This window comes from Euprymna scolopes, chromosome 3 (genome assembly GCF_053919585.1).
Source record: "Euprymna scolopes isolate OS-2025 chromosome 3, ASM5391958v1, whole genome shotgun sequence".
NCBI lineage: Eukaryota > Metazoa > Mollusca > Cephalopoda > Sepiida > Sepiolidae > Euprymna > Euprymna scolopes.
This window is the reverse complement of record NC_136484.1, coordinates 117,637,648-117,650,119: the sequence shown is the minus strand read 5'-3', so window position 1 is coordinate 117,650,119 and position 12,472 is coordinate 117,637,648. Positions and strand designations below refer to the sequence as shown.

The following is a 12,472-nucleotide window of genomic DNA, read 5'->3' as shown; positions in this document are numbered from 1 at the left end:
AGAATAGCTTTTTCGTCCGTTTAACCGTATCTAATTATTCAGCCAAATGGACGGCAGAAACCGGAGGTTAAAAAGAACCGTACACTCTTGGCTATAACCAAATTATATATATATATATATATATCATACTATGACTGTAGAAGTGTATATTTCTATTCGTTTTTTTATATATATATAAATTACATGCGTTTGGACGAATATTTTTCTAGCAACGATAATACGATAAAATGTCATTTGAACTTATTTTTAAAATTGAAATTTTTATTTTTGGGATTTTTTATTTAGATTGATAATATATATTATTTGACTGTTATGTTCACAGCGTTTCGACTAATGTAACTCCTGAGCTTCGTCAGGTGTGTTTTGTCCAACTCTGGAATGTTTGAACTTTGGAATCTATGCGAAATTTGAAACTGAACCCTTTATTTAATCACGAGGTAGATTGTTCTCGATCATGACCGGGCGAAAGTCTTAATTTATTCGTAGTATAATCTGTAGTGAGAAAACTGTCATTTAGGACTGATTATATTTTTTTTTAACACTTTATCAGAAACGAACTTTAATTATTCATTTTGGTGCACTTACTGATCCGCGCTATTTTTTTTAAAATCGTATTTCCAAGTTTTATGTTTTTTATTGAATTGTAAGATTAAAGTACAGAATAGGTACAAAATACCCTCCCTCCTCATGTTAAGAATGGCTTTTTAAATAACGTTATTATTTCAGCATGGATCAATAAGTGCATGAGTACCTTCATTTTTTATGGTGTCTTATTCAATGATTGATTTCATTTAATTATTACGCTCAGTTCTGCTTATGCAGATTTGCTACATTGTGCATAATTGCCTAGCATTTAGGATGAAAAAGTTCTAACACACGCACATGTATTTATCTCTCTCTCATATAAAGTGACCGTGTGTGTGCGAAACTTTACCAAACTCCTCAATTTTGGTCCAGACTTGAAACTTGATAAATAGGCGATTTGGACTTGTGGAACAACTTCGATTTGGCTGAAAGTAAGGTAAAAATTGCAAAAAATTTAATTTGGCATTCGTAAATCGACTTGAAGTGATTATGCACGCATGCGTAAATATACATTTACATGTTTAAATCGTCGCGTTTTCTTATCCATCTGATAGCTCAAACGGTAACGACTAAATTAAATGTTTTGGCTCGATTCTAGCTGATGGCATTCAAGTAATTTTTGTAAACTTTTGAAATCACTATATATTAGGTAAAATATAATCAAGTGTATTGGCTCTATAATAATAAATATGAAATCTGAATAAATTAAAATAACATTTAAGTGCATTTTACGACCAGGCAATGCCGGCCAGCCTGCTAGTTATAAATAAACTGAAATTAAGTGAAATATTGTCTTCACTGTTTTAGGATGTTTGGCCCGAACGCGGACTCCCAATATATTAGTGTCATGTATCTTCCCTCTAACTACAAAATTAAGGAAACCGTCATTAGATTTCTTTTTGAAGTTGTATCTCAGAAAAGTTGTTTTATATTGTTATTGAGCTTTATTTTCAATCACCTTTATATTATAAAATTATGGAGGGGGGCGGGCGTAGCAGAGAAGCCAATAAACGACTACATGAAAAAATATACAATAAATAAATGTTACCATTGACAATAAAAGCTGCTTTTATACCTACTTACCCGTATTTTTGCGTTTTTAATGCTCTTTATTTGATCTCAAAAATCTAGTTTATACGAGCTAATCTGAATCAAGATGGCGACAGGTTTTTGTTGAGAAGGATGTCTCGTTTTGAAATTCGCGGTTTCCATGTGCCGCGGCCGCCACTAGCTCCCTTCCCCTCCAAATGACGGAACTCTTAAAATGTAAACACGGAATTTGTTTGGAAATATTACACTGCACAAGTGCCAAAATTAATATCCTCCCAGAAAAGGCATAATTTTCTAATGGGTAACACAGAAAAATAACTTTATGGAACATGAAAACTGCGAATTTCAAAACGAGGATTCCTTCCCAATAAAAACCTGTCGCCATCTTGAATCAAATTCACTCGTAAAAACTGGATTTTTGAGATCAAATGAAGAGCATTAAAAACTACTTAAAAACAAACAAAAAATAAATAGCCAGGTAGGTATAAAAGTAACTTATTGGTACTTATGCACATTTGTTACCGTGTTGAAATAACATTTAGAAAGCCATTCTTAACATAGGTGCTTTTTTGTAATTATTCTCTTTCACCTAACGATTTAATAACGATATCGTAAAACTTGAAAATACTTAAAAAAAAAAAAAAAAAAAAAAAAAGCGGTAGCAAAGGTGCATAAACACTCTTATTTGCTATGGTAACATTTATTTATTGCATTTTTTTATTTTTTTCGCGTAGTCGTCTGTTAGTTTCTATCGAATTATGCAGATGTCGAAAGCGATGTTTCAAACATTATACATCTTCAAGTAAATTTTAAATGAGACCCTTTCAGCTTGAAACTTGCATTTACCTCGTATAGATAGAACCTGTGCTTGCTCACGTGCTGGAGCCTGATGTTTGGATGAGGTGTGGCCCGGCTCAGTCCTCGCACGTGCGCACTCATAGGTAGTCATAAACATTGGATTTTTTTTTTTTTTTTATCATGTGGAGAGAAACTTCTGCAAGCTAATTTGGTCAAACCAATCAGCTTCTATGGCGTAACAATTTCAACCGACCCTTAAAGTTATTTCAAACCTTTAGGGATTACAGAGAATCAAGACAGAACTTCCAGTCACCTATGAAGAAAGATGTCCTCTTACTTTGGTTCACCGATGAACGCTATCTTCAAAGTTATATTGCTCTATAGGGACTGCCAAACGATTGTGAAAAATGGACCGCATGTTTCCGTGACGTCAGATTTGTGTTAACTATACGAACTATGGAAAAGCAGAAGCGACTTAATGATTTTTTTTTTAAACCTTTGTTTATCTTCTTCAAACTGCAATTAATAATTAATCTTTGTTATAATTTTGTTAGGTTTTAAGATTTACAGTTTAACGATTAAGAATATTATAAACATTTGTATATTAAATATGAAATACGGGTTTACTGAATGTTCATTTGGTTACCTACGGGGTTCCATATTTTGTTTGGTAAAAAGAGACATACAAAATATGAGGGTGGGGGCCTACAAAATGCTTAATATTTGTGCAATAATATTTTCAAATTGGTTTTAATCTGGCGATAAAATAGCTGACGAGAGTCCTGTTTATATTAAAAGTTAATATTTAAAAAAAATTTTTAAACACAATTAAATCTGTTGTGACGGAACATTTTGAAATAATGGAATTTTAATCGTTTTAATCTTTTAAAAATTAATTTTTAGGAAGTTTCTTTTTCTTGGTAATTCAACTGATTATAGTATATATTAATTCGAAAAAACGCTATTAAAAAAAAAAACATTAAATTTATAATTTTTTTAATTGCAACTTCAAGGTAATTTTTTGTTCAATATGTGTATTTAAATTTTTTAAAAATGTTTTACTTATTTGAACTCTTATGTTTCATGATAAATAGAAATGTCGATAGATTTAAATATATTTTGTTCAAATTTCGAAAAAATAAATAGGGGGGGGTACACGCACTAAAAAATATATTTTCCTTGTATATTTTACGGAAACTGCATTTTATATGTAATTTCATTCTAAAATGGATGAGTATCGAAAATTTCATGAAAATCTAACTATTAGTTGATTTTTGCTAGATTTATTAAACACGGGTATGTTTTCACGTTCGAAATGCTTACTACATGGGAACGTTATTTTAAAGTGCCAAGTATGTAAACACAATTTTCGTCTCGCAATTTCATTATTTTGGTACGATGAAAAAAATTTTTTTTAACTTGTTACTAGTTTAATTTGCCCTTCTTTTACATGGTACAAAAGTTATATTGATAATATTAATTCATAATAAAGTTACATCGTATTACATAGGGGGGGGGGAGTAATTTGTGGTGACTTTTGGTAGTGCCTATTGCTTTAAGAAGACTTATGAGAGCCAACCGAACTTTATTATTTTAATTCTTTTTCTTCTGTTTCAACTTTCAACAACCTACACCCGACGGTTTAAGCTACTCAAATATATCATCGTTAGAATGGCCTATGTTTCCTTTCTTTTGACAACTGTTTTATTACATATTACAGTGGAATCCCGGGATACGGCATTAAAAATTAGTGACAAAATACAGTACAGTATATAATACACGTGCATATAAAAAAAAAAACGTATCCTCGGATCACCGTATCCCGGGGTTCTACTGTATAGGAATTTGTCTTACAGGCCCTGCGAAGACAGACTACTATATTATGTTCTTAATAGAGAAGGTTATTGCTGGTCGCATGAGATATCGAAGCATAGAAATTCTGATGGATCAGGTTTCTATTTTGTTCTTGCCTAGAGTGCCACTTCGTGAGAGGGACTACTTTTTACCACCTTCTTACCTTGTGCTACATCTTGCTGCGATTGGAAACCAATAAATCTTTGTCACGGCTTTGAGGCTTAACCCTTCCAATCCTGCACGGCTGATATATCAGCCCTAGCAAAATAGACGACACAACCGATATTTCGGCGTTCTAATAATACGTTACCAAATAATTTTACTAATCGCCTATCTTTTTTTTCTAGTGTGCTACTTATTGTTTAATCGAGTAAGAGTTTATGGAGGCATCGTATCCTCCTTTCGGCTGATCGATTAGAGCGCCCTCAACGGGTAATGCGGACGGAACCCATGATGGCTTCTTTTGCATTTGTCCGGAATAACTCGTTAAGTTCGGGTCTGTTTTAGGGTATTTAGCATAGAAGACAAACAACTATACGAAAAATAAAAATATATACAAGAAATAAATGTTACAGTAGCCAATAAAAGTTAATTTTATACCTACCTGGCTCATTTTTAATTTTTTGTTTTCAAGTAGTTTTTATTGCTCTTTATTTAATCTTAAATATTCGTTTTTTTCCCAGTGAATTTGAAAAGAAAAGAAAATAATGGCGGCATCTTCTTTGTAAAAAGGAAGCCTCGTTTTGAATTCAAGGTTTACGGGTGCTTTGATTTTTTTTTATTTTTTGTTACGAGAGTACTCAGCGTAGTATAAACACACCCAACCTCTCCATGTTAAGAACGGCTTTCGAGGTGGGGGGTTATTTCTAAAGCCCTTAACATGGGGAGGTTGGGTTGTTTATATATACTACGCTGGGTACTCGTAAAAAATACCAAAAAATTCAAAACGAGGCTTCCTTCTTCCAAAGTAAATGCTGCTATACTTTTTTCTTCAAATCCGCTCTGAAAAACTGATTTTTTTTTTATATTAAATAAAGAGCAATAAAAACTACTTGAAAACCAAAACAAATGAGACAGGTAGGTATAAATTTGACTACAGTAACATTTATTTCTTGTATAAATTTATTTTTTGTATAGTTGTTTGTTGACTTCTCTGCTAAATTACTTACATATTTTTAATGAAAATTAAAAAAAATTACCAACATATTTTTAAAGAAAATATAAAAATAAAAAAGTTGCCACCTAAAATTAAGCAACTCTTATTCCTACTTTTCGCCAAACGATCGTGAGACGGATTATACAACACTGCAGGCCATATGTTTCAAATGCTTATAAGCCCTTGGCCATAAAAGTGCAAAATACTTTGAGTAAAAAAAAGGGGGGGGGGCGCTAAGAGCTGAACGCGAAAGATAATACGTTTATTTTCAAAAGAAATAACTTAAACGAAAAAAAAAAAAAAAAAACCTCTCCCGGCATTCTTTATTCATTTATAAATTGTTATCAACCAGCAATTTGAAACTTTTACGTACATATATAGTAACTGAGCTAGAAACTAATTACTCGACAAATTATAGGCTTAATTGGCCTTCCATAGAACGAATACAGGTCACGTTACATTCACCAAATTTAGAATGGAGAAAGAAAGAAAAAATAATAATGACCGCAAGCCGAGTGACGTTTGTGGTGTCCTTGTCAATGGGTGTACGTGTTATTCTGTCATAGATATTCTTATATTAGTCGTGTTTTTTGTCTCTTGTGTCGCCACAGTCTCGTCGCTGATGATCAATTTTGGCATTGCGTTGCTTGTGGTCGGCCGGCGAGGAGTGGAAGCAGTCTGAGACTCGTCGGTCTATGGAGCGGCGTGGGGGTACCTGTTCTATGTCTTATTACAGGTGACTTGGCGCCGCTTACTGTTATTATAAGTAGCGACTTCCATATCAAAGAAAGTGTGCTGTGAATTATGTTGTATGATTGTGTATGGTATTTATAAACGGACTTGCCTCCCACCTTTCTAGATTCTCTCTCCACTTACCTTCTATTTCCTTTCTTTCTTCCCACTTCTCATATCTCGTCTCTTTTATTATTATTATTATTATTATTATTATTATATTTTCACCCTAAACAAAGCACAGTGCCACTTTAATGTAGGGGGATACTATCAGGGACATAAGTTGCAGGGATACTATGTAGGGAGTTGAGCAGCAAGATGTCTGTTCGCATTACACTTGAACTTCTGCATACCAGTACAGTTGGGGAAGACGGAACCCGGAAGGGAATTCCAGAGTCTAGGAAAGAAACTATTAGAGTAGACAGCTTTCTTACATCTAAGGATCTCTACCGGGGGTGAGACTTTATTGCTTGTCAGGTTTGACGGGGGGGGGGGCATTTACGTCGAGGACGTACAAGGGCTTATAGTTCGGAGCATCACCATTAAAATACTTGTAAAACAGAGAGATGCAAATTTCGTCCAAGGGACAACGGCTAAAGCTAAGATGACAGTTCAGGACCTATCAGATTGGTGACTCTTTTGAACCCTGTCCAGGGGTGAGAGACTAATAGCAGATGCACCAGCCCAAATATGACAACAATACTCCATACATAAGCGAATGGTGGCCTTATAGAGGTACAGGATACTTTCAGGCCTAAGTAACTTTCTAGCACGGTAGAGAGAACCCACCGTCTTTGCAGCAGCCTTGGCAATGCTTTCAGTGTATATGTTCCAATTCTTGTTTCCTGTGAACGTTAAGCTGAGGAGTTTGAAAGAAGTACTTTCAGGTAATGTATCTTTCGCCATAGCTACTGGTGGTTGAAGGTTTCTTGTAATTATTGAAGGAAGCAAGCAGTATTGAATGTGGCCATCCATTTTTATTCCTATTCCACTACAGATTGGAAGTCTTCCTCTAGTGTTTCTGCTATTGCCTTGGATACGTGTTCATTCGTTTTCCCCTCATGTCTGTTATAGAGCGTGGCGTCATCAGCAAATATGCCCATCTCAGAGACAATTCTACGCCCTCTCTCCCTTTCACTTTTCTTTGTCTTTCCCTCCTTTATCTACTCCTTCTTCATCTCCTCTCTATTTCTGTTTCTTCTTTCTTTCTCCACTATTCTCTCTCTTTCTCGTTCCTCTCTCTCTCTCGCCCTTTCACCTTCCCTTTTCACACCGCTTCCCCTTTCTCTGGTTATTCCCTCCCAACTGTTGTATCTTTTTCTTTCTATCGTTTGTATGTCCTTCAATCCCCTTTTCTCTTTCTCCTTTTCCCTTTCTGTGCTTTTTCCCCTCTCTCCTTTGTTTCTAATTTTTTCTTTACTCTTGTCTCTTTCGTTATCATTCTCTCTCTCGTTATCCTAATGTATCATATTCCTTCCTTTTCTCTTCCCCTTTTTCTCCTTGACACCTGTTCACATACACACACGTGCATTTATTATTTGATAACAAGTTGAAAACAAATTATCTTATTTATTGCATTTCTAATTCTCCGACACTTTCCTTCAACATATCGATAAACTCTTGCACTCTTCGGGGTTACTGCGTAATTTGAACCCCTACCATCCCATTGCAGCAGCCGTAATAGAGTCAAACTAAATCAGCTGACATGCCAATTAAGGTCTTTCTATTTTAGGAAAGAACAAAAATCGCGCGTAATTTTTTCATGAGTTTTTAAAAATAAAATCTGTTAAGTCGTCTTATCTCGCGAAATCCAGATTGTATTTTAATGGAGAGTCTATTTCGGTAAAGCAGTGGCCTACGGGATTAATGGGGTGGGGTCTGGAAGACAAGAATCTTTCTCGAAGAAAGTCCTGAAATTTCACGCAATATGTCAGGGACATTCAGAATGTGGTTTTGGTAACGCGAGAGTAGGTGGTAGTAGTGGTGGTTGAAAGAAGGTTTAGGTCATTTTTTTCTTTTTTGTCTTGCATATGCGTGTGAAGTATTTGCTAACTATAGAATACAGGGGGAAAAAGGGGGTGCTTATGCACTTATTTTACTGTGCTATTTTTTAAAAATCGTATTTTCACGTTAAATTCGAGTTTTACAATATCGTTTACAGTGTAACCCGGATATAAGAGATTTTCTCTGGTCCCAAATTAGAACCTGTGTTAATAAGAGCTCTAGCCCCCCCCTTAAGAAGTCTCTTAGAGCCGGGTTACACTGTATTAAATTGTTAGGTACACATACAAAATAGTTACAAAACACCCTCTCCTTCCCATGTTAAGAATGGTTTTCTAAACAATAACTTATTATTTCAGAACGGTAACATAAGTGCACAAGTACCAAAAATAAAAGATGATTAGTCATCGACTATATAATCAGCTGTGGCGAGTTCAAAACCAACCGTATTTATTGCGGTTTTTTATGCACTTATATTGTTGTTAGATAAGCGAAGTTAAGTTTGAGAATACTATGTGCTTTATATACTTCCCAAGTAAAAATATATATATATATATATATATATATATATATATATATATATATATTCCCTTAACCGGGATATTCAATGCAAATGGTGATTTCTTATGAATCTAATATTCCTTAAGAACTTCTTCCTTCATAATGAGCCGGATGAACCCACCCAAAGTTTATGCCACACGAAGTCCAGGCAAGGTATTGTTGTCAAACGCAATTTTCTCCCATTTGACAAAATAGTTAAATTTTAATATTTTCGTAGCCATTGTGTTTACGGCATGACATATGCCAAAAAGTGTTCATTTTACTGTTATACAAACCAAGCGAAACGTATATAGAAATAAATCATTTATTTTGTTTCTGAAATTTTGAGATAATCATTATCTAAATATTAATTTACTTGTCCGTACGTCCAGTGTCGCAAAAAAAAAAAAAAAAAAAAAAAAAACATCATCGCAAACATTAATTAATGAGAAACGAATTACCTTTCTTTATAGTTACTCTTTATCAGTTAAAAATCATTGAAACCATTTTCTCTTCAAAAATTAAAAAAACATGGTTTCAAATTGGCTATTTTTATAACTTTTTTAAAGTCATGTTAAGGAGACTAAGTTTATTATTATTATTATTATTGTGATTTCTTTTTAATTAAAAAAAAATGTGCAAGAGAATTGACATCTGTTCCGTTATAATTCATCTAAAAAATATTCAGGAAAATAATTAAAAAAAAAACAAAACAATGTTGTGTGTTGAATTTTCATTTGAATTTTTTTTAATTTTTTAAATCAATTCTTTTTAGTTTTAAAAAGTTACAAAAATGAATTTGCTGAAAAATTGTTTTAAATTTCAATAGTCATGCACTTATTGATCCGTACTGAAATAATAACGTTATTATTTAAAAAGCCATTCTTAACATGGGGAGGAGAGTGTTTTGTACCTATTCTGTACTTTAACCTTAAAATTGAATAAAAAAAACATAGCATAAAACTTTAATTAAACTTGAGAATACGATTGAAAAAATAGCGCGGATCAGTAAGTGCAGTAGCACTTAAATTTCTTATTTGTTTTTTTTATTTTATTCATGTATTTAAAAAGTTTTAACTACTGTGGAATTTCCACGGGTTCTGCTAGTTCGAATTCGGAATTTTCGAACTACTGCTTCCATCTTGAGAGTGTAAACTGAATGGTGCTTCTGCATTTATTAATCCGCGATTTCCACGAAGTTACTCGGGTGTGCTCGGCAGATGACAGGAAGAACCGGAAATGGCCGGACGAGCCTTATTGCAAAAACCACAAATTGTTACAAACCCTTTTCCATGTTAAGAATGGCGACGACCACGGAAAATCGTTAAGGAATAAATTGGAAAAAATATCTTGAAATCCAGAAAGCTACTTATTGACCATTTTCGGTTTTCCCGTCATCTGCCGGGCACACCCGAGCAACTTTGTGGAAATCACGGATTGATAAATGCAGAAGTGCCAACTAAATTTTACATAATATTTTATTTGTTATCCCACGGGTCCTTGTATAACGGGTAAAGTACGATGTAAAATTCGATTTCAAGTAACACGCTTCTGGAGGTTAAAGGTTCAATCCTCAGTGCGGACGATACTTAGAATACAATTTCGAATAACTTCTACCCGATTATGCTTGACGGAATGAGAGCAAGCTACTCCCATGGATTCAATAAAGGGTTTCGTTGGAAATTCTGTACAGATTTCCAAATTCGACAAGAGTCATCTGAAGAAGGTCGGAGTTTACATCAGCCGAAACGTTGTGAGAATAACGCTCAAGATCAGTACAGTAGTCCGAATAATACAAATAGGTTATTTAGTTTTTGTGACCGTTTTCTCAAATTTTATGTTGCTTTTAGGTGTATAAAAGCAAAACGATCAAATATAAATTAAATAATAATGAACAATATATATATATATATATATATATATATATTAAAAGAATAGCGTGTGTGTTATTTATTTTGTGTGTCACGCTTACATCCGAGTGACTGCCGTTAAATTGTTATGGACTTCCATTTCTTGTAATAAATAATTTTAGCAATAATTCTTCATAAGTTTTAGTTTCAGTTTCGATTATAGCTGAAAGAACTCATAATATATATTTCATAAGTTTCGGTTTTGATTCAAGCTAATGCACCCGAGTCATATGGATATATATATATATATATATATATATATATATATATATATATATTTTTTTTTTTTTTTTTTTTTTGCAATAGCAACTTTATAATACATAAAAATCGATAGAACATTAACTCTATAATACGAAATCTTCAAGCATTAAAATATCATATTTAAGCGTATTTTACGACCGGGCTGCGCCAGGCGTCCCTGCTAGATTAGATATATACTTTTGCTAAAAGAGTTACAATAATATCAGGGCGTCTACGTTTACGTTGAACATCCATAGAATGCCAACATCAATATATTACACATGAAAGAGTCTGCTGTGGAATTGCCACAGATCTCGCTAGTTATTCATCAAAATCCGATTTTAAAAATATGTAAATTCGATATTTTATTCTATCAAACGCAATTTATATATGCGATAAGACATTTCATGTTCGCGCAAACATTATCACCGTTCATGCAGATAAAAAATGAGATCGTCCGATTAGCAAAGATGGTGATTAGTGTTTAATCTGTTGCAGCTAAAGGAAAACAATTCAGATTTTACCCATTTAAAAATTGTGCTAAAATCAAGTCGTCTCGTCGACTCAAAATAGTATAATTTCAGATACTTATTTAGAATTACACTTATTAAAAAAAAATACACAAAAATCTTTATGGTGTACGTGCTCATCACGGAAACAAGGTGCCATATTCCGAAAATCACGTAAATTGATCACGTAGCTTTAACTAAGAAAATCAAAATTTACGCAATATAACGAATTTACTACTAAACTATATTGAACATAAGGTTGATTTTTTTACATCGACACTTCGAATGGATTATTCTCCGCATTTATTTCTTGCATTTCAATCATGGCTGATGAAAATACGATTCACAGTCGTAAAATTTGATTTTCTTGGTTTATATATATATATATATATATATATATATATATATATATAATGTGTGTGTGTGTGTGAACTCCCTTATCAAATTACGTGATTTTTTTTTTTTTTTTTTTTTTTTTTTTTTTTTAAATATTTCATCTTCGTTCCGTGACTGGTACGTACATCATACATACTTTTCTGTATTTTATTTTAATTACCGCCGTAAGTGTCAATCTGAATATACGCCTCATTTAATTAATTTTTTTTTTTTAAGTGACAGTTGTATCGATTCGAAGAATTCTTATCGACATTTTTTTTTTCAGTAAGAAGACTGACAATAATATATATATATATATATATATATATATATATATATATATATATATATATTCTATAAATCTGTAATTTTTCATTTAAAATGGTGTCCGACTGTGACTTAATCGTCTGCTACATTAAAGCTGTGCTTGGTAAAGGTTGCCCTTAGTTTACAGAAAGCAACTTGTATTAGAATATTTCTTTTAATCAGTTTTATTGGGCAAATAAAATCGGTGTTCTTTTTAATAAATGGATCCGAAATATAATGCTTTAAGACAGACCATCAATGTCACAGTCGGTCGCCATTTTGAATGAGAAACTAGATTTATCAATTGTTACAATTTAAAATCAATAAATAAGCGGTATATTCTCCTTATTTATTAGAGGTATATTTAGCTGACGATAACAATTAGTTTTGCGAGAGAAAGGTCTCTTTTTAGTAGC

At 33.0% G+C, this 12,472-nt stretch overlaps 1 protein-coding gene across 3 annotated transcripts in view; it reads left to right on the top strand.

Annotated features, from left to right (window-relative positions):
* LOC145258202 (rho GTPase-activating protein 7-like) overlaps positions 1 to 12,472 on the top strand; it is a 671,840-nt gene that overhangs the window by 282,602 nt on the left and 376,766 nt on the right. The window lies entirely within an intron of this gene.